Raw genomic sequence first — 18,554 nt, forward strand, 5'->3', positions numbered from 1 at the left:
ATACGGGTAAGAGCATCATCATCTCTTTCCCTTCTTGGTTTAGGTACAACACCCCTTGGTAGCTTCGAGAGTTATACATCTCCGATTGAGAAGCTGTCTTCACAAGCTTAGAGGTGCCTGTTTGGTACTTAGTACTATATACTGAAATTTTTTAGTCAGAATCACATTTCAAGTACGTCTTGGTCTCCGTTCTGTCACTACAAGGTATTTTTGATAGTTTCAAAAAGTTCTGGTTGAGAACTATCTTTGGTCAAAATCTGGTTATTGCAGTGCTGCAGAAGTGCATTTTGGGAGTGTAGATAGTGTTTGCACATGTATAGTTGACATTGGGTGTATGTACATGTACTTTGGTCAAATCTAGTGACCTACAGGTTGTGCTGAAGTATCATTGCAGTAGTCATAGAAGTACAGGTTGCATACAGAAATTTAAGATCAGATGTGTCTCACTTGAAAGTGTTTGGGTGTATTGCATATGTGCATGCTCCTGATATGACATGAGAACAAAGTTGGATCCAAAGGTAGAGAAATACATCTTTATTGGTTATGCTATGGAGCAGAAAGGTTATAGATGTTATAACCCTACCACTCGTGAGATGCGAGTAAGCAGAGATGATGTTTTTGACGAGATGAGTAGCTAGTATGCACCAGCAGTGAGGCAACATAAGACGTAGATGTAAAAATTGTTGATGTTGTACCACATGTAGAGTAGCAATCCTAGGTGCTTAGTGGACCTAGAGAGTCCTCTAGCAGTGGATCCAATGTTAGCCCATGGTCAGGAAGGTTGAGGAGAAATGTAGGTACACATGTATCACACAGAGGGAACGAAAAGGTAGATTAACCTTTTGTGCATGATCTATCAGCAAGTCACTCATATATGGATGGTGACTCTAGTGGCTTTGAGTAGAGCCTTGATGAGGAGCTTGGCATTCCATCTGTGGTTACTCCTGGTGTAAGAAGAATGAGAGATTTTTTTAGGAGAGCAGTAATCTAGGTGTATGCTGGTCTACGAGGGTTAGGTACCTTGTTGACGAGGGTTAGGTAATCTAGGTGTATGCTGGTCTACGAGGGTTAGGTACCTTGTTGACAGGTTGAGATATGATGGATATACAGCACATCATTCTCCCATCATTATGCTTACATGGTTAAAGCAATACAAGAATTAGAGTCCACTTGTTTTGATCAGGCACTTGGAAATAAGAAATGGGAATATGCCCATGAATGAGGAGATGGTAGCATTGGATACAAATGCAACATGGGAGTTAGTGCCTTTGCCTAAGGAAAAGAAGGAAACTGGATGTAAGTGGGTATATAAAGCCAAGCATAACACTGATGGTTTAGTGAGCAGGTATAAGGCAAGATTGGTGGCCAAAGACTATGTGCAGACTTATGGCATTGACTTTGAAGAGACATTAAGCCCGGTTGCAAGAATGGTGAGAGATGTCATTGCTATGGCTACAGGAAAGGGTTGGTCTTTATATCAGATGGATGTAAAGAATACCTTCTTGCATGGCGATTTGCAAGAAGAAGTTTACATAATGCAGCCACCAGGTTTTATAAGAGTGATGCACACCCAGATTTTGTGTGCAGGTTACACAAAGCCTTGTATGGCTAGGCATCCAGAGCATGGTCAAACAAGATCGAGGAGTATCTTGTTACCATTGGATTTCAGATATCCAATGCAGATTTTTCACTTTATGTAAAAAAGACAAATAGACATCTATGTGGAGGATGACTTGATTATCACTGGGGTAATAGTGATTTTGACATGCATGATGTCAAAAGAAGCAAAAGTTTGTGATAAAGGATTTGGGTAATCTGCAGTATTTCTTGGGCATAGAGGTGGTGAGATCACCTCATGGAATTTTTTTATTAGAGAGAAAATATGGCTTGGACATGTTGTCCAAGTATGGTATGATAGGCTATAAGCCTATTTCAGTGCCATTGGAGTAGAACACAAAGCTTTCCGCAGATACAAGTGACATTTTGGAGGACCCTACTACATACAGGCACATAGTGGGTAGCTTGATCTACATGACCATTACTAGGCCAGACTTGAGTTATGATGTTGGGCTTGTGAGTCAGTTTATGTACGCCCCTAGGAAGCCACACTTGGATGCAGCTAGACGGATTCTAAAGTCCACAGTTGATTATGGACTTTTCTATGCGACACTGGGTACATAAAGTCCATTGTTGATTATGGACTTTTCTATGAGGCCTGTATAGAGATATAGCTACATGGGTACACAGATGCTGATTGGACTGGTAGTGTTAGGTACACATATGTGCTGATTGGACTGGTAGTGTTGGGGCACAACAGATCTACTAGTGGTTTTATGTTCTCATTTGGGAGTGCTACTGTAAGTTGGAGCAGTAAGAAGCAGCCAATAGTTTCCTTGTCAAGTACAGAGGCAGAGTACAAGGGTGCTGCTATGGCAGCTTGTGAGGTAGCTTGGTTTAAGAAGCTACTTGGTGATATGGGTAAGCCCATGGATAGGTCGGTTGTCATTTATTATGACAACATGAGTAGCATACAGTTGGCTAGTAACCTAGTATATCATGCTAGAATGAAGCACATTGAGGTGCACTATCACTTTGTGAGGGAGAAGGTTTTACTAGGTTATGTAGATCTGGTATATGTCAGCACAGAGAGGATCAAGTTGTTGACATCTTCACGAAGGCATTGGGAATAGAGAAGCACTACAGGTTTAGAATCTTGCTTGGAGTGCAATGTGTGGAGTTGATGAGCTCGACTAGTGCTACGACAGACAGTGTGATGACTTGCTTGGCAGCTTTCGCACTTATGTCACTGGCATTGTTGGTGAGATTATGATCGATATACTGCCAGTGGATGATAGGCTATGTGACAACCACTTTGGAATACTAGAGTTATGGCATAGTTATAGCGCCAGCTCATATAGTCGAGTTCACACTATAGACCAACCATTTTGTATGTTGTTGTAGAAGAGTACTTTCCCTTTATGTATGTACTCTTATCTTTTAGTTATATGGATATAGAGAAGAGAGGAAGATAGAAGAAAATTCTACCATCCATCTCTCTCTTGTGTCTAGCACTCTCTTGTGTGTGTTTACTTGCAAGGAATTCAAGCTCTCTCTCTTTCTCTTGTGTGTGTGTGTGTGTGTGTGTGTGTGTGTTTACTTGCAAGGAATTCAAGCTCTCTCTCTCTCCCCCACATTATCTTTACTCTGGGAGGTTGTTAGATGTTTTCATTTTTAATCTCATGAAATTGGTCTATTAATCCTATCTTTGAATGTTTCCCTTTTGCCCCAAAAATCTTGTCAAGGGTGTCCTATGCCTCATGTGCACTCTTAGCCTCAGTGTGTGTGATGTATGCATGTGTCACTCAAATCTAAGGCTAAAATTACAAATTCTTTTTCATTCTTCATGAGCCATAGATTTTCATTATCCCCCCTAGTTATTAGCTTCTTATCTTTCCCATTAGCTATGTTCCAAAGTCCCTTCTTCATTAGTACAAACTTCACATTGGTTTGCCAAGTGTGAAAGCCCTTCCCATCAAATTTATCAGTGTGACTCTTAGAATCCATTGAGCAAGGTCTTACCTCTTGGCTTATAGCTCAAGGGTAGTGTCTATTGCCTTATAAAACATGAGAGGATTAAGCAATGATAAAGAAACACTCCCACATGTATGTGCAAAAAACTAGTTGATTTGGAGTGATGATTTGGGGCACCAAATCGAAGGGAATTTGGGATTTAAAGTAATGAGGAGTTGAAGCACACCCTAGCGGCTCGAATGAATGACCAATGGTCCAAGATTTCTAAGATTAGGATTGATTAGAGCATGATTAGTGAGCTTAACTCACTATTAGTAGTGCAAAAAAAAGTGTGTTTTAGAGCATCAATTTGGGATGGCTTCAAGATGAATGAGCTAAATAGCTCTTAGGGGCTTGAAGAGCAATGTGTTAACTCTGGTTTCAACCCAGTAACTAATGTTTTAAGTAAATAAATGATGGAATAAACACTTCACTACCCAAAACAGGTCTTTGAGTATGTAGAGTGATGGAGTCACATCAAGGAGCCATTTTCTCGATTTTGACCCCACATATCGACTCGCCATGCTGGAAAACCCTTGATGATGGGGCAGGAATTAGAGAAAGATGATTCGTAGTATAGTTGTGCAAATCTGCATTTCCCCCCAAAAAAAATACTTCCTATTTTTCGAGCTGTTGTTGCCAACATTGCATTGCAAATTTTCCTGATTGGAGCCGGCCACCACTTGTGCATGTGTGAGTCTAGATCAAAGCCCAATTGATGGCTAAGCTGAAAATTAAGTGTAGATGGAGCAACCCGAGATCCACTGCAGGGAGGTGTAGAAGAAGGAAGCCTCTCATGACGCCAACTTTGTTGTAGATGATTGGGCTTTCTAAGAAGTCAAGGACCATGACCCTACAAAACCCAAGCTCCACTGCAAGGAGATGTAGGAGAAGGAGGCCTCTCATGAAGCTAACTTTGTTGCAGATGATTGGGATTTCTAAGAAGCCAAGGACCATGTCACGATGACCCTCATCTTTGACTGCCCCATAGTGCGGTCTCTCACATATGCCTTTGTTAAGGCAATAGATTGCCTTCACACCCATAGCTTGGCACCTGAGGTAACTGACCACTAGGCAATGGGATATTTTTTGAGGGGGGATCTATTGGTTGACAGTGTGTTCACCAAATATCCCTAGTCACTGGTGTATATAAGGGTCATTTGGTCTAAGGTTATTTGTCTTTGTAATTATCTAGCAGTAGATGCCTTCAAAGTTACTATGAAATCTCTACTTTTACAAGTGGCCGAGAAGATGCCAATCAACCCACCTTACATCTAGGAATGCTAGAATCATGGGAGAGAATAGTGGGGCTAGGCTAGATTTAGGGAGAGAATCTGGGAGAAGATAATGAATCTCATTAGCACCTAATCTTGATTAGATTACTATAATCACTTTTTTTACTCACCTATTTAAACGGCTCTCTAATACAAGATCAACACACTTCATCATGCTAGGAGAGAAATTGGCTTAAACTAACATTAAAACTAATAATTTGATTAAGCATGACTTAAAACTATTAATGCTAGCATGGTTAAGACTTGGGTGATGGATCTCGGGCTCTGATATCGATTTTTGACATTATGGTGGCCCAAATGCATCAAGGAAGCTCATGATTTAAAGTGATTATGATGTTAAACAATAAGATTACTACTAAGCAAACTAATTAGCATATTCATAGCATAATGATAATGCGATAAAGGAGTATATATGTAACCATCACTTTCTTGCTTGAACATAAATGTAAACATCATTAAAATGTTTAAATATGTCTACAATAGCGACTTATGCTCTAATTTTTGAAGTAACATATGCTTTACCTTGCCCACTCTAAAGAAAAATGCTTCAAAATGGAGTTACGTGCATGATTCGTTTCCCCAAAACTTATAAATAATTTATAATATCCTTCTTTGTGCAAATTTTTTTGAATGTGGTGCTTTTTCTTAGGTAGAAAAAAAACACGCCAAAAATTACCTTCAAAGCCATAATTCTAAGGTCACTTTAAATTTTGGATTATGCTATAGATGGATTGTGAAATATAAGGCCTCCAAAATTTTTGAAGATCAATGGCTAATTTGAATGTTGGGTCTCTAGGCATCCCAAGCAACCTCAAAAATTGAACAGTATGTTACCTTGATATTTTTGTTGAATTTCAAACCCTAGAGATGTAAATTATGCTCCTTAAAATTCTAAATGTTTACAACATGCTATGATTATATGACAAAAGCAAAAAATACATATGACAACACCTATGTGTCAAAAGTATTCCACAAAGTTTGTCAGTTTAACAATACTAAACTAGTGTTAAGAGCACCTCTAAAAGGAATTGAGTTAGTTGACAAAAATATGATACTAATATGAAATCTTCAAAAAGTACTACCATTTTTATCAAACTATGGTGTCATGAAAAATGAGGAGGATATGTGTATGCTTCTTAAAAGTAATACTATGCAAGGGGTTGTTTTGCGATTGCTTTTTTTTAATAATGAAACTAACATAAGAATTATCACAAAGCAACAAAAACTACGATAAATGCATGCTCATGGAAAGTACAAAATATATCAAGAATAAAATTATTGAAATAGAAAAATAAAATGCTTTGGAAGTAATCATTAAACCATAGTTTTACAAAAAAAGTAACTAGAAAAGAATCATTGAAAAGAAAAACCATCTTAAAGGTACTCATAAAAACTTCTAAAAAGTATGATTAAGAAGTTAAATCACCAAGAGCTACATAAAGTCGCCTGAGAAACAATCTTGTGGGTACTTATGAGAGTGATTAGGGTTTTAAAATGTAACCAAAAACATCACAACATCACTAAAAGCTACCGTAAAGGCATGCTCATGAAAAGTGCAAAATATGCCTAGAATTTGGTTTTGAAAATGGGAAAAGCTCACTTTGAAAAGTAACCATTTCAACGTACTAACAAAAGCAAGTAGAAAAAGATCACAATGAAAAGAAAAACCATCCTAAAATCATTTATGAAACTGCTAAACAGTAACCTTAAAAAGAACCTTTTTTTTTAGGAGGCTTCAAAAAATCACCTTTAAAAAAAGTTGGGGAGCTTTTTAATTTGAGAAACTAGCCTAAACACAATGACAACAATCACCACATGTATTATGCATATGTAGTGAAGAAATGCGTGGGTGAAGGCTGAAGCTTTTACCCGTTAGATAAGGGGACATAAAATTTTACCCTTCAAAAGAAAAGTTGGATTTTGAAAAATCCCTTAATGTGGCTTCTATGATATAAGGAAAGAAATTTTGAGTAACATTCTACCCTTCAAATGAGAAAAGAGGGACACCCTTCAAATTTGAGGCCTAGGCCCTGAACACAATTATGTCTACAAAAGGGTTCAAAAAACTTTGAGATGTCTTTAAACATTAAATCAACTGCATTTTCAACAAATAGATTGGTGACCATTTGGAGTCCTTGAGTGCCATTTGGACCCAGCAGAAAGCACACATTGGGGATGGAAAATGCCACAGATGCCAAGAGATGGAGGATGATTTACACATCTTCATCCACTGTCCTCAAGCCAAAAGATGGTTTGACTATCTAGCCAATTGCATTAGGACATGGAATGGCCTGTCCTTGGGATGGAAAAATCTGATTTTGGGAGAAAGTATAGGTTGCTCTCTAGGACTATGGTCTATGCTGTGGGTATTGTGGTTAAACAGGCTGGACTTTGTCTTTAACACATCTCCTACGCAACACATCTGGCTGAAAGATCAATTGATACATGCAGGAGAAAGGTTCATCCAGAGAAGACTAAGGGATTTGAATGCCATGATTTCTCAGCTGCACAAGAAGGCAAAGAAGAGGAAGGATAACATTGTGATCAGGACAATGGAGGACCTCGCGATGTTGAGAGAGACACTTGTTACCAAGGACATTGTTTTGGTGAAAGCTCTCTATCTTATATAACTCTTTTTTAAGTTCTTAATATAAAAAAGCATTTCCTTGATTTTTTTTTAAATAGATTGGTGAACTTTTTCAAACTTATTTTATTCAAAGATGGAGCTACTGTGCTACATATTCATGTTGTATGTGATTGGAAGAATTTGTACAGTGCAGAGAGAGAGAGAGAGAGAGAGAGAGAGAGAGAGAGGCGTAACGTACTAGGGAGGGAGAGAAATGATCTCGCCATTCCGATATCTTTACAGCGGTGCCGCCGTGCCGTCCGTTACTGTTTCTGGCGCATTTCAATGTCAACGCCAGCGTTGCCTTTGCCGCCGGTGTTGGAATCGAAGAGCTGGCCGATCTCCTCGAGGGTTTTGCCCTTGGTCTCCGGCACCAGCACCAATACGAAGAACATCGAGAGCAGTGTGATGCCTGCGAATAGCCCAAAAGTACCGGCGGGGGTGATGGACTTGGCGATGCTGAGGAACGTAAGGGCCACTGTGCCGCTCACTGCCCGGTTCACAAACACAGAGACGCCCACCGCCGTGGAGCGGTGCTTGAGGGGGAAGATCTCTGAGGTGATCACGTAGCTGATGGGGCCGAAGCCCACGGAGAAGAAGGCCACGTACGCGAAGATGGCTACGATGGTTATCCCAGCGCCCAGCAAGGACGCGTGGGCGGTACCCTGCTTGTTGTTCACGGACAGCAAGGTGTCGCCGTCCGCTGAGTTAAGGCCCAGCAAGACGAATGTGACGGCTACGGTGCTCAGGCAGGCGACGATTCCCCCGGCGCTCACGTAGAGAAGCTTCTTCCTCCCCACGCGGTCCAACAGGTAGGTTGCCACAAACACGAAGCCCAGCTTCACCACACCCATGCCCACTGTGGCGCCCAGCATGCCCATCTTGCTGGTCACCCCTGCCTGCTTGAACACCACGGGGCTGTAGTACACCAGGGCGTCGATGCCGGACGCCTGCTGGAAGAGGTTGATGCCAATGGCCACCACGTACATGCGGGCGATGGGTGACGAAAGGCAGCTCCGGACATTGGACATAGCTCCAGGTATGGTAGTGCACAAGCATCCTCCTTCTCCTTCCGCCTCGTTGGCCGCCATAATCTCTTCCAGCCGCTGCTGCGCCTCCTCCTCGTCGTCGCCGCACACCACACCCCTCCTGGGTGGGGATATACTTCATGCGCTCCCCCTTGTCGTGTAGCGGGGGAGTGCACGAAACCCTTTCCAGCTCAGCATGAGCATTTATTCGTTGCCAGCGTATACCGTCCCTGCTGCAGCTACGGACCGTCATCTTTCCCTTCACTCTCAGCCGAAACCTCCTTGTCTGCATACCCGTCGTCCTTTAGCGCTCGATCCGACGCTTGAGAATGCGTCAAGGTCGAGTATTTGCGGAGAGATTGGCTTAACCTTTGGTAGTAATTGGTGCAACCTTAAGCCATTATCATCATCATCAAGATCATTATTGGTAGCTGTAGGTTCAAGCTCTGCTGTAGAGGTAGAGGTGTCCAGGCCTTCCCTAGGTGAAGAGGCAACGAAAAAGCAAAATCCCAAGCCGCGATCAACTCATGCGTGGGAAGCTACTGAACTGGGCAACAAGTGGAGAGACATTCAAGGAGAGAACGCCTGGGAGGGCCTGTTGGGCAGCGATTCCTTAGATCGAACCCTTCGTGCAGAGCTCATCAGGTATGGTGAGTTTGCACAAGTAACCTATGATGCATTTGATTTCGATTCACACTCCATCTACTGCGGCAGCTGCAAATACAGCAGAAAGACCCTGTTCGGGAATGTGGGCAAAGGGGATTGCGGCTACGAGGTGAAAAAGTACTTGTATGCAACATCCAACATTCATCTTCCCAAGTTCTTCAAAAAATCTGACAGAACAGATATAGAGGTGCACCGTTGGAGTGGGGACTCTAATTGGATGGGCTATATCGCTGTCTCTACTGATGAAGATGAGATAAAAAGACTGGGAAGAAGAGACATTCTGATTGCATGGAGGGGCACCATAATGGCCGCAGAGTGGATAGATGATCTCATGGACTTACAAGTTGTCGCAGACATAGAGCCCGATCAGAAGAAAGTGAAGGTGGAGAGTGGGTTTCATAGCTTGTACACCTCTAGCAAGCCTGAATCAAAGTTTAATAAGCTAAGTGTAAGGGATCAGATGGTTTTAGAGATAAAGATGCTATTGAAGGAGTTGAGGGGGAGGAGGTGAGTATCACCATAACGGGGCACAGTCTAGGGGCGGCGCTGGCTGTGTTGAGTGCGTATGATATAGCAGCCAACATAGCGGCCAAGAGCAGTGTGAATGGCATTGCAGACAAGGAGGTTTCGGCTGAGAGTGACGGGAAAGATGACGGTCCGTAGCTGCAGCAGGGACGGTATACGCTGGCAACGAATAAATGCTCATGCTGAGCTGGAAAGGGTTTCGTGCACTCCCCCGCTACACGACAAGGGGGAGCGCATGAAATATATCCCCACCCCTCCTCACTCTACCACTACACCTTCCAGTTTGTTGTGTAGCACCCACGACTCCCCTAGCAAGCCACCTTGACGCAATCGATTTCTATTGGTCACCCGAGTGCTCGCGTTTGCCATTGTGTTACTGACCGACCTGCTGTACATCCGCTTTGATCAAGCTGGCTTGCTTCACCTCCCCATCACCCGCTCCAACTCTCTCATTTTCCAGCTACACATCGTGGGCAGCTCATCTGCCACGACACCTACCAGCCACAACAATAGGTGCAGCGCCTAGCCACAGCCACCACGCAGGCTATGTACCCTCCTCCTCCTCTTGCCCAATGCTTGCCATGTGGCCAATTACTTCTCTAAGGTATAAAACTCTTGGGGGCTTTCGTGTAAATCCTTCGATTAATGCCTTTAGGTGTCCCTTTGGCTTTTCTAATTCACATTTGCCAACCCAAGCATTGGCTAAGCCCTCTATAGTCTATGCTTTCGAGATTAGGGTTTTCTTCAATTTATGCTGAATATTTGTTTAACCTCCTAATTGTAATTATTAGGATTTAGAGGTTGCATACCTGCTAGAGAATGTGGGATTCATAACACTGGTGTGAACCCACAAAGGTTTGAAATGTTTCGCAAATGTATGAGAGGTTTTTTAAATGCATGGCAACTCTGTATGTAATCTTCTACATTTTCTTTGCATCGTTTTGGGCCCATACCCACACAATGGTGGGTTGCTGACTAGCCCATGACCTAACCATAGCTCCCTTTGTGAGTACCCTTGAGCTTAAGGCTAGACCTACACTGACTGACATCAATAGAACATTTGGCCAAACGAAGACACAGCTAAAGTATGTGGTGAACTTGGGGAGTAGAAATGATTATGAGTATGGGTGTTTATCTAGTATTATACAACTGAACTAGTTTGTTTTTTTCAATGTGCAGATTGGAAGGTCAGCAGGTTTTACACTAGGAGGCTCGTATGTACCGCATAGACAACATCAGCCTTCACAAGACTAGGGATTTCCTATCATGACATGAAGTTCTACATTTGGATCATTTATAGGAGCCAACTCTTCTAATTTGTTTTGCAAATGCACTCTGCCGACTGAAATGTTTCAGGTATCAAATGGTGCCTTTTCCCACTTTTCCAACTTGAGTTTATCTACTCAAGAGTGGGAAATGTAGTTGTTGAACTATATTCAGGAGCAAGAGATTTTGCTCTATTAGTCCATTATGAGGGCAGACGTGTTGTATGTGGGAAGCCTGATGAGGCTATTATAAATGCCATTCTATATACATTGGCTTCTTAAAGATCACAAAAATTAATTTGTATATCTTGTGTTCCTTTTGATCTCATGTATTTGAAAAATATAAGGTGGATGACAAGTTCCATAGCGTTGAGACATGTTCATTGCTATTTGAAAAGAGAGAGAGAGAGAGAGAGAGAGAGAGAGAGAGATTGCAGGGGAGAATGAGAAGGGGGGGAATAGAGTTGAAGGGACAGAGGGAGGGAGGGCATGGATAGAGAGAGGGAGAGGGATAGACAGCAAAGGGAGAGTGTATGGTGGCAATGATGAGGGATAGAGAGGGAGAAGGATAGACAGAGGTGGCTCTCAACAACTCTCATCTTTCATTTCAATTTTCAACATTGTTTTTGCATCACTCTATCATTGAGAGCACTTCTACATAAGGTGCATGAATTAGAAATCTCTATACTTGTAATTGTCATACCTATGCCTAATGAGCTCTCTCATTTCTCTCAAAATGATCACATAGCTCCATCTAGCTCCAAAATTGAACTTTGCATGGTAGAAATGTTATATTTATTGAGATATGCTAAACATGGGCATGATATTTGTAGTGAAATACATTTTGAATAGATGTAACTTGAAGGAACCTTTTCAAATGTTGTAGCTTTAAAGCTTGTGGCAACATAGAACAATTAGGGCTAAGCAATAAGTGCTAAGATTGCTAGAAATGGATTGTTGAAAATAAATCTTTGAGTTGGCACCTTATTGGTTAATATGTTTGTCAAATGTGTCTTGCTTATAGTTTTTTGACATGATTTTGCTAAAAACATTAGGTTTTTTGACATGTTGCTAAAAACATTAGATGTTTTTTGACTAGTTTATTTGTGAAAATATATTCTCATGGAATGCATTTTTTACATGATGTGCCCAACACGTGCGGTGGGGAGAGGGTGGGGAAGCAATAAGGATTGTAACTACAGGGAATTCCTCTAGATACGACGACATTTGTTTACAACTTGAATGTTTATGCCAACATCTAGAAGGAACAAACAAAAAAGGGCTAGGAAATACATGTTGAGATTGTGAGAAAAAGATTGGAAAGAGATTTGTATGTTGGAATGCACTCATTCGGAAAATAGCCAACATGGATGTAGTAAGAAAGCACTAATTTATTTTGAGTGGATGCAATTGTAGAGTCTCTCTGGATGCTATCACTTTTTTCTATAGCTTTGATAGCTTGTGGTAGCATAGAACCCAAGATAAGGGCTAGGAAATACATGCCATTTGAAATTTCTTAAAAAGGATCGAAAAAAGACTTTCTTAACAAAAAGTCATTTTCTGACGTGTATGTCAAATGTGGGTTGCTTGCAGAAGAACACATGAAGAGTTTTACAAGATTTTAGTTTAGACTTAGTTTTGATGGAAAGCACAAATTGGAGCATATGTGAACATGGGGTGCAAATGTAACTAGAGGGTGACACTCCATGTGTTATCACCTTTAATTTCTCATTGATGAAATCTTGTGGTATCATAGGAGAAATAGAAAAAGGCCAAGAAATACATGTTTTGAGGTTTCTAGAAAAGGATCATAAATCAAACATATTGGCACTGCATTGATTAATATGTATGCCAAAAGTGTCTTGCTTGTAGAAAGGGATTGTAAATAGACCACCTTAATGGTAATGCATTGGTTGATATGTCTGCCAAAACTGGCTAGCTTCTTGTAGAAGCACATGAAGTGTAGCTTACAAGTAGAGTTATAGATTCGAGAACTACATTTTGGAACTTGGTATTGTATTGGTCTATATATATACAAAAACTAACATGCAGAGGATATAAAGGACACGGCTGAACTATTTTAAGGGTATGAAACTTGGTGGCATATCTATTTGCACTTTTAAGAGCTCGTAGAAGCATAGGAACCACACATATGGGCCGAGAAAGTTACGATGAGATTGCTAGAAAAGAGTTGGAAAAAGTATACATTTTTTCCAATACGTTAGTTGATATGTATGCCTTACTTGAAAAAGCACAAGAACAATTTGATAAGCTTTAAATTTAAGATGTAGTTTCATGGAATGAGGGTATGCCCAACATGGTCAGGGAGCTCTGAACTAGTTTGAATGGATAAAACTAAGAGGCAAGATTAGGGGCATGATATGGTCTAGTTTGGGATGTCTAGAATGGTAAAAGACATTGTGTGAGATTAAGCATGGCAATGACTAAGTGAATCACACAATAAAGATGATTACCACATAAGCTAACTCACACCAATGAAGCAACATATGCAATCACTTAGATTAAGATGAGATATGACCAATGAGTAATGGAATGTGCTCAAGAGTCACCACTTAAGCATAACCATAAACACATGCTAATGAAGATAGTATTTCCACAAAGGAACATTTAGTATATTAAGCACTAAACAAGTACACAAAGTATGCACTCTACTCTCTCCAAAAAGCTCACTAGTGAGTAAGTAGAATAGCCTGTTTATATAGGCTCATGAGGAGGGTGCAACTAGAGGCCTAGAATCACTCCACCTCCCCTAAGATCTCTCACACCTAACTCACCTAAAAGGTGATGCCTATAATCAAGGAGTCACCTACTTGACCTACACACAGTAATCAAGTAAAACAAGGGTCTTCTACCTTTAGACCACTTATTCTAAGACACCACTAAGAATTTCCCACTAAGGATGGATGCTAGATCACATATTTTCAAGATAGAAAACTAAATAGATTCTTAGATTTGCCTTGCATGTGCACCAATGGATGGGACACAAGTTGGACACAATATGAACATATTTAATAACATTTCGGATGATATTTATGGGCTTGAAGAACGATGGCTACTACTGGCTTGAATCTGACATGCCATCACACCCCTATTTAAATGGATATCAAGGTTTATTTTCAAAGCCATCCATTAGCTAGAGTGTAATAAGGAGGCGTGTTTCTCAAAATCAAATCAATAGTAAACAAGACTATGACGCGTAAACATTACAAGAACACAACCACATACATTTTCCACAATAAACTAGGGGCCGAAGATTCCCCCCCCCCCCTCTTGGTGATGTGAAAGACCTTACGAGATGATTGTAACCGTGTTGGGCCTCCATTGGAAGGGCCTTTATAGATGATTGAAGGTGAAGCTATGGAATGGACTAGGACATGGATCATATGGCTAGGAAAGCTTCCTTATGCATTTAAAAAGCAACACTTTTTTTATAAGCTACTTGATTTGATATGCATCCAAGTAAACTTGATGTTGTCTAGTGGGAAGCTTATTTTTCTTTTGCTCTTCCTTCCCTCCAATAAGTTGGTCGGATGTGAAGACTCAACAAACAAAAATCACAAAAATGCATTTTGAGTGACTTTAACAATGTGGCCCTAACATCACTTTAGTGTGGTCACTTGAGTGTGTGGTGTTTTCTTTTGCTTCTTTGTAGGCTCCACCTTCTTCTTGCAATTCTTACAAGTTGGTCAGACGTGAAGGCTCCATGAACAAAAATCACAAAAGTGCATTTTGGGTGACTTTAACAATGTGTCGTTAAAAGTGTTAGCCCTAACATCACTTTAGTGTGGTGATGTTAAATGTTAATCATCATTTGCAATTTAAAAAACACGTATCTGACATTAGGCTTTTGACGTTATGACCCCCCTTTGTTGTAGTGCCTCCCCACCATGGAAGCCTACCATGGCCTTTGCTCCAATCAATGAATTGCAACTTCAAAGAAGTTTGGAGTACTTATGCTTGACCCCTTAGTGGAAGGTGAGCTTAGCATCAAAACCTCCAAGGGTAGATAGTTTAGGAATAGGAAGAATGTGTGTAAACAACTAGGAGTAGGAGTAAATAAGCTCACAGTGCTGTTACCAAGTACTAGCTCTTCTAGGTGACAGCTAGAAGAGGGAGGAACAAGTCATCATGCCAATGTCTAGTTGGACATCGTAGGCCTTCTCTAGCCATACCAATATAGTGTATAAAGACTCATAGCTAGTGACTGTGAATATCGAGAAAGGCATTTATGCACTTATAGAGATCGGGTTAACACACAAGATTTGAACAAATGTATGAACAAGCCATATATGTGTTGTAGGCATGTTAAAATTTAATTACAACACATATATTCTTTAAAATTTTATTAAAGTACGAAAAAGAATTGAGTAGTCACCAATGTCAAAACCATATTAAATTCATGCTCACATGAAAGCCAAAAATATATCTAGAACATGAATATTGAAATAGAAAAAATCAATTTGAAATTAGCCACCATTAAAACATATTTAAAAACAAGTAGAAGAGAATCATCATTGAAAAATCCTAGAAGTGCTCATAAAACCCGAAAAAATTAATCTTTAAAAGAATAATCATAAAGACACTCCTTGAAAGCTACATGAAAGAAACAATCTTGTAATCTTGTATCAAATGGTGAATGAGTCCACTAAAAATGAATGTTGAAAGTAACAAAAGACACATCACAAACTTTTCACAAAACAAAATAAAAACACATCATAAAGTAATAAAAGCCATTGTTAAATCATGCTCATGAAAAGTAAAAATTACAGCTTGAACACAGTAACCATTACACCATCAAGTCATACTCATGAAAAGTTAAAAATATGCCTCAAACACAATTATTAAAATGGAAAAAATCACTTTGAAAGTCACTATTACAACGTAGTAAAAAGAGCAAATAGTAAAAGAACCACCGTTGAAATGAAAACCAAGCTAAAATTACTCATAAGAACTACTAAAAAGTAATCTTAAAAACCAATCAAACAGAAAAACCACCTTTCTTGAAAGCTACATAAATTTGCTCTAAAAATAATCATGTTCACTAATTGCAAAAATGGAGAGTTTTTTTTCAACTGGCTGTAGGTCCAAGACCTGTCATAGTTATCTTTTTTAGCAGTCCCGGCACTTATTTTCGAATGTGCCTAGGTGATGCCACCTAGGAAGGCCGTTCTTGAACGAAGAACTCCTAGTCCTAAAAAAAGCACCTTTATCACTTGGGCTATCACCTCATTGAGAAATATGTGAAAAACGAAGAACTCCTAGTCCTAAAAACCACCTTTATCACTTGGGCTATCACCTCATTGAGAAATATGGGAAAAAGTACTCAAGAGAGTGATTGAAAACTTTTACGTGCCAAAAATGAGAGAAACATCTCCCCGCCCAAACGCGTGGACAACCAGTTTGCCCGTCCAACCCCCGCCCAAGTGAGCTTCCTTTCAAATCAACGAGTAGATTGATAACTTTTGCAAATTTGTTTTTATTCAAAGATAAAAAGCTAGTTGGAGGTGATGGGAAGAATGCGTACATACTACACGCTAATTACAGCAGTGCTGCCTAGCAGGAAAGAGAGGGGTTATCGGACAGCTGCCGTGCCGTCCGTTACTGTCTCTGCAGAGCCCATCTCCATTTCAACGACTGCGTTGCCTTTTCCGGTGTTGGAATCGAAGAGCTGGGCTATCTCCTCCAGTGTTTTCCCCTTGGTCTCCGGCACCAGCACCAGCACGAAGAAGATCGAGAGCAGTGTGATGCCTGCGAACAGCCCAAATGTCCCTGCGGGCGTGATGGCCTTCGCGATGCTAAGGAACGTAAGGGCCACTGTGCCGCTCACGGCCCTGTTCACGAACAGGGAGACGCCCACCGCCTTGGAGCGCTGCTTGAGAGGGAAGATTTCTGAGGTGAGCACGCCGCTGATGGGACCGAAGCCCACGGAGAAGAAGGCCACGTACGCGAAGATGGCTACGATGGTTATCCCAGCGCCCAGCAAGGACGCGTGGGCGGTACCCTGCTTGTCGCTCACGGACAGCAAGGTGTCGCCCTCCGCTGAGTTGAGGCCCAGCAAGACGAATGTGACGGCTACGGTGCTCAGGCAGGCGACGACTCCCCCGGCGCTCACGTAGAGAAGCTTCTTCCTCCCCACGCGGTCCAATAGGTAGGTGGCCACGAACACGAAGCCCAGCTTCACCACACCCATGCCCACTGTGGCTCCCAGCATGCCCATCTTGCTGGTCACCCCGGCCTGCTTGAACACCACGGGGCTGTAGTACACCAGCGCGTCGATGCCGGACGCCTGCTGGAAGAGGTTAATGCCAAGGGCTACCACGTACATGCGGGCAACGGGTGACGACAGGCAGCTCCTGACATTGGATGTTAAACCAGACGACGTAGCTGACATAGCTCCAAGGGCGGCAGTGCACAAGCATGCTCCTGCTCCTTCCGCCTCGTTGGCCGCCATGATCTCTTCCAGCCGCTGTTGCGCCTCCTCCTTGTCGTTGCCGCACACCACGTCCGTCAGAACCTGCCTGGCCTTATCGTTGCGGCCCTGCAGCACCAGCCACCTCGGCGACTCTGGCAGCACAAACAACGCCCCAAGCCCCACTACCACGGCAGGCAACGCCCCCATCCCCAGCATCAGCCTCCAATTGAAGGTCGGGTTGAGAAACTGGAAGGCGAAGCCCACAACGTAGCCTAGCACGATGCCGACGTTGACGAACACCTCCGTGAAGGACACCAGGAATCCTCGCACGCTGGCCGGGGATATCTCCGCCGAGTAGAGGGGCGCGATCATTACAGCGAAGCCCACGCCGATCCCCGTCAACAGGCGGCCAGCCACTAGCCATGCGAAATTGACGGAGGCCGCAAGTACGAGGGCACCGACGAGGAAGAGGGCGGACGACACCATAAGAGCGAGGCGTCGGCCCAGCCAGTTGGCGACAAACCCGGAAGCGAGGGATCCCACCCCCGCGAACAGGTTAAGCGAGCCCACGATCACCTCCTCCTGTAGCAGGCTGAGCTTCAGCTGATCCGTGATGAACAGGATAGCTCCGCTCATGATCCCGATGTCGTACCCCATGACCATAACGCTCACCGTGCTGAGCAGAACGCAGCACCGCGTGAACAAACTCAGGCTTTTCTTCTCGTTATCTAGCGGCGGACTACGGCGCCACGGCAGCGTGCCACCGGCGTTTGGGGGCTTCGACATGAGGTGAGTTTGCGAAGCGGATAGAATTTGACCTAGTACTAGAGGGGCACCCGAGTTGATTGCCTAAAGCATGGGCATGCAAATATACAAATTGGGCACCCAAGGATGGCACCTATGTCACGGAGTTGTAGTTGCCCATATGAAAAGTGTTGTTTCACAAAAAAAACAAAAAATTTGAAAAGGAGAAAATTTGATTGGTTGGGAAATGGGGTGTCAGCCTCAAGTGGCTGCCCAAGATTTTGAAAAAGTTGGGCAATTAGTGGTAATTGACTAGGATTGAAGTCCTTGGTAGTGTGTAAGGGGGGTAGTGTCTGCCAAGGCTTTTTTTTAAAATTTTATTGGCTACATCAAAAATTTCTT

The 18,554-nt window shown here is 42.2% G+C and overlaps 2 pseudogenes across 2 annotated transcripts; both read right to left on the reverse strand.

Annotated features, from left to right (window-relative positions):
- Positions 1-6,197: 6,197 nt before the first annotated feature.
- Positions 6,198-8,583, reverse strand: LOC147612649 (putative polyol transporter 4 pseudogene; annotated as a pseudogene). The gene is made up of 2 exons (XR_015263481.1): positions 7,691-8,583; positions 6,198-7,369 (listed from the first exon to the last, which is right to left on the reverse strand). The product of XR_015263481.1 is annotated as a putative polyol transporter 4 pseudogene (transcript).
- Positions 8,584-16,462: 7,879 nt separating this feature from the next.
- LOC147612650 (putative polyol transporter 4 pseudogene) lies at positions 16,463-18,274 on the reverse strand (annotated as a pseudogene). The gene has a single exon (XR_015263482.1). The product of XR_015263482.1 is annotated as a putative polyol transporter 4 pseudogene (transcript).
- Positions 18,275-18,554: the final 280 nt, after the last annotated feature.

This window comes from Cibotium barometz, chromosome 45 (genome assembly GCF_041138505.1).
Source record: "Cibotium barometz isolate CiBa-2024 chromosome 45, ASM4113850v1, whole genome shotgun sequence".
NCBI classification, from domain to species: Eukaryota; Viridiplantae; Streptophyta; class Polypodiopsida; order Cyatheales; family Cibotiaceae; genus Cibotium; species Cibotium barometz.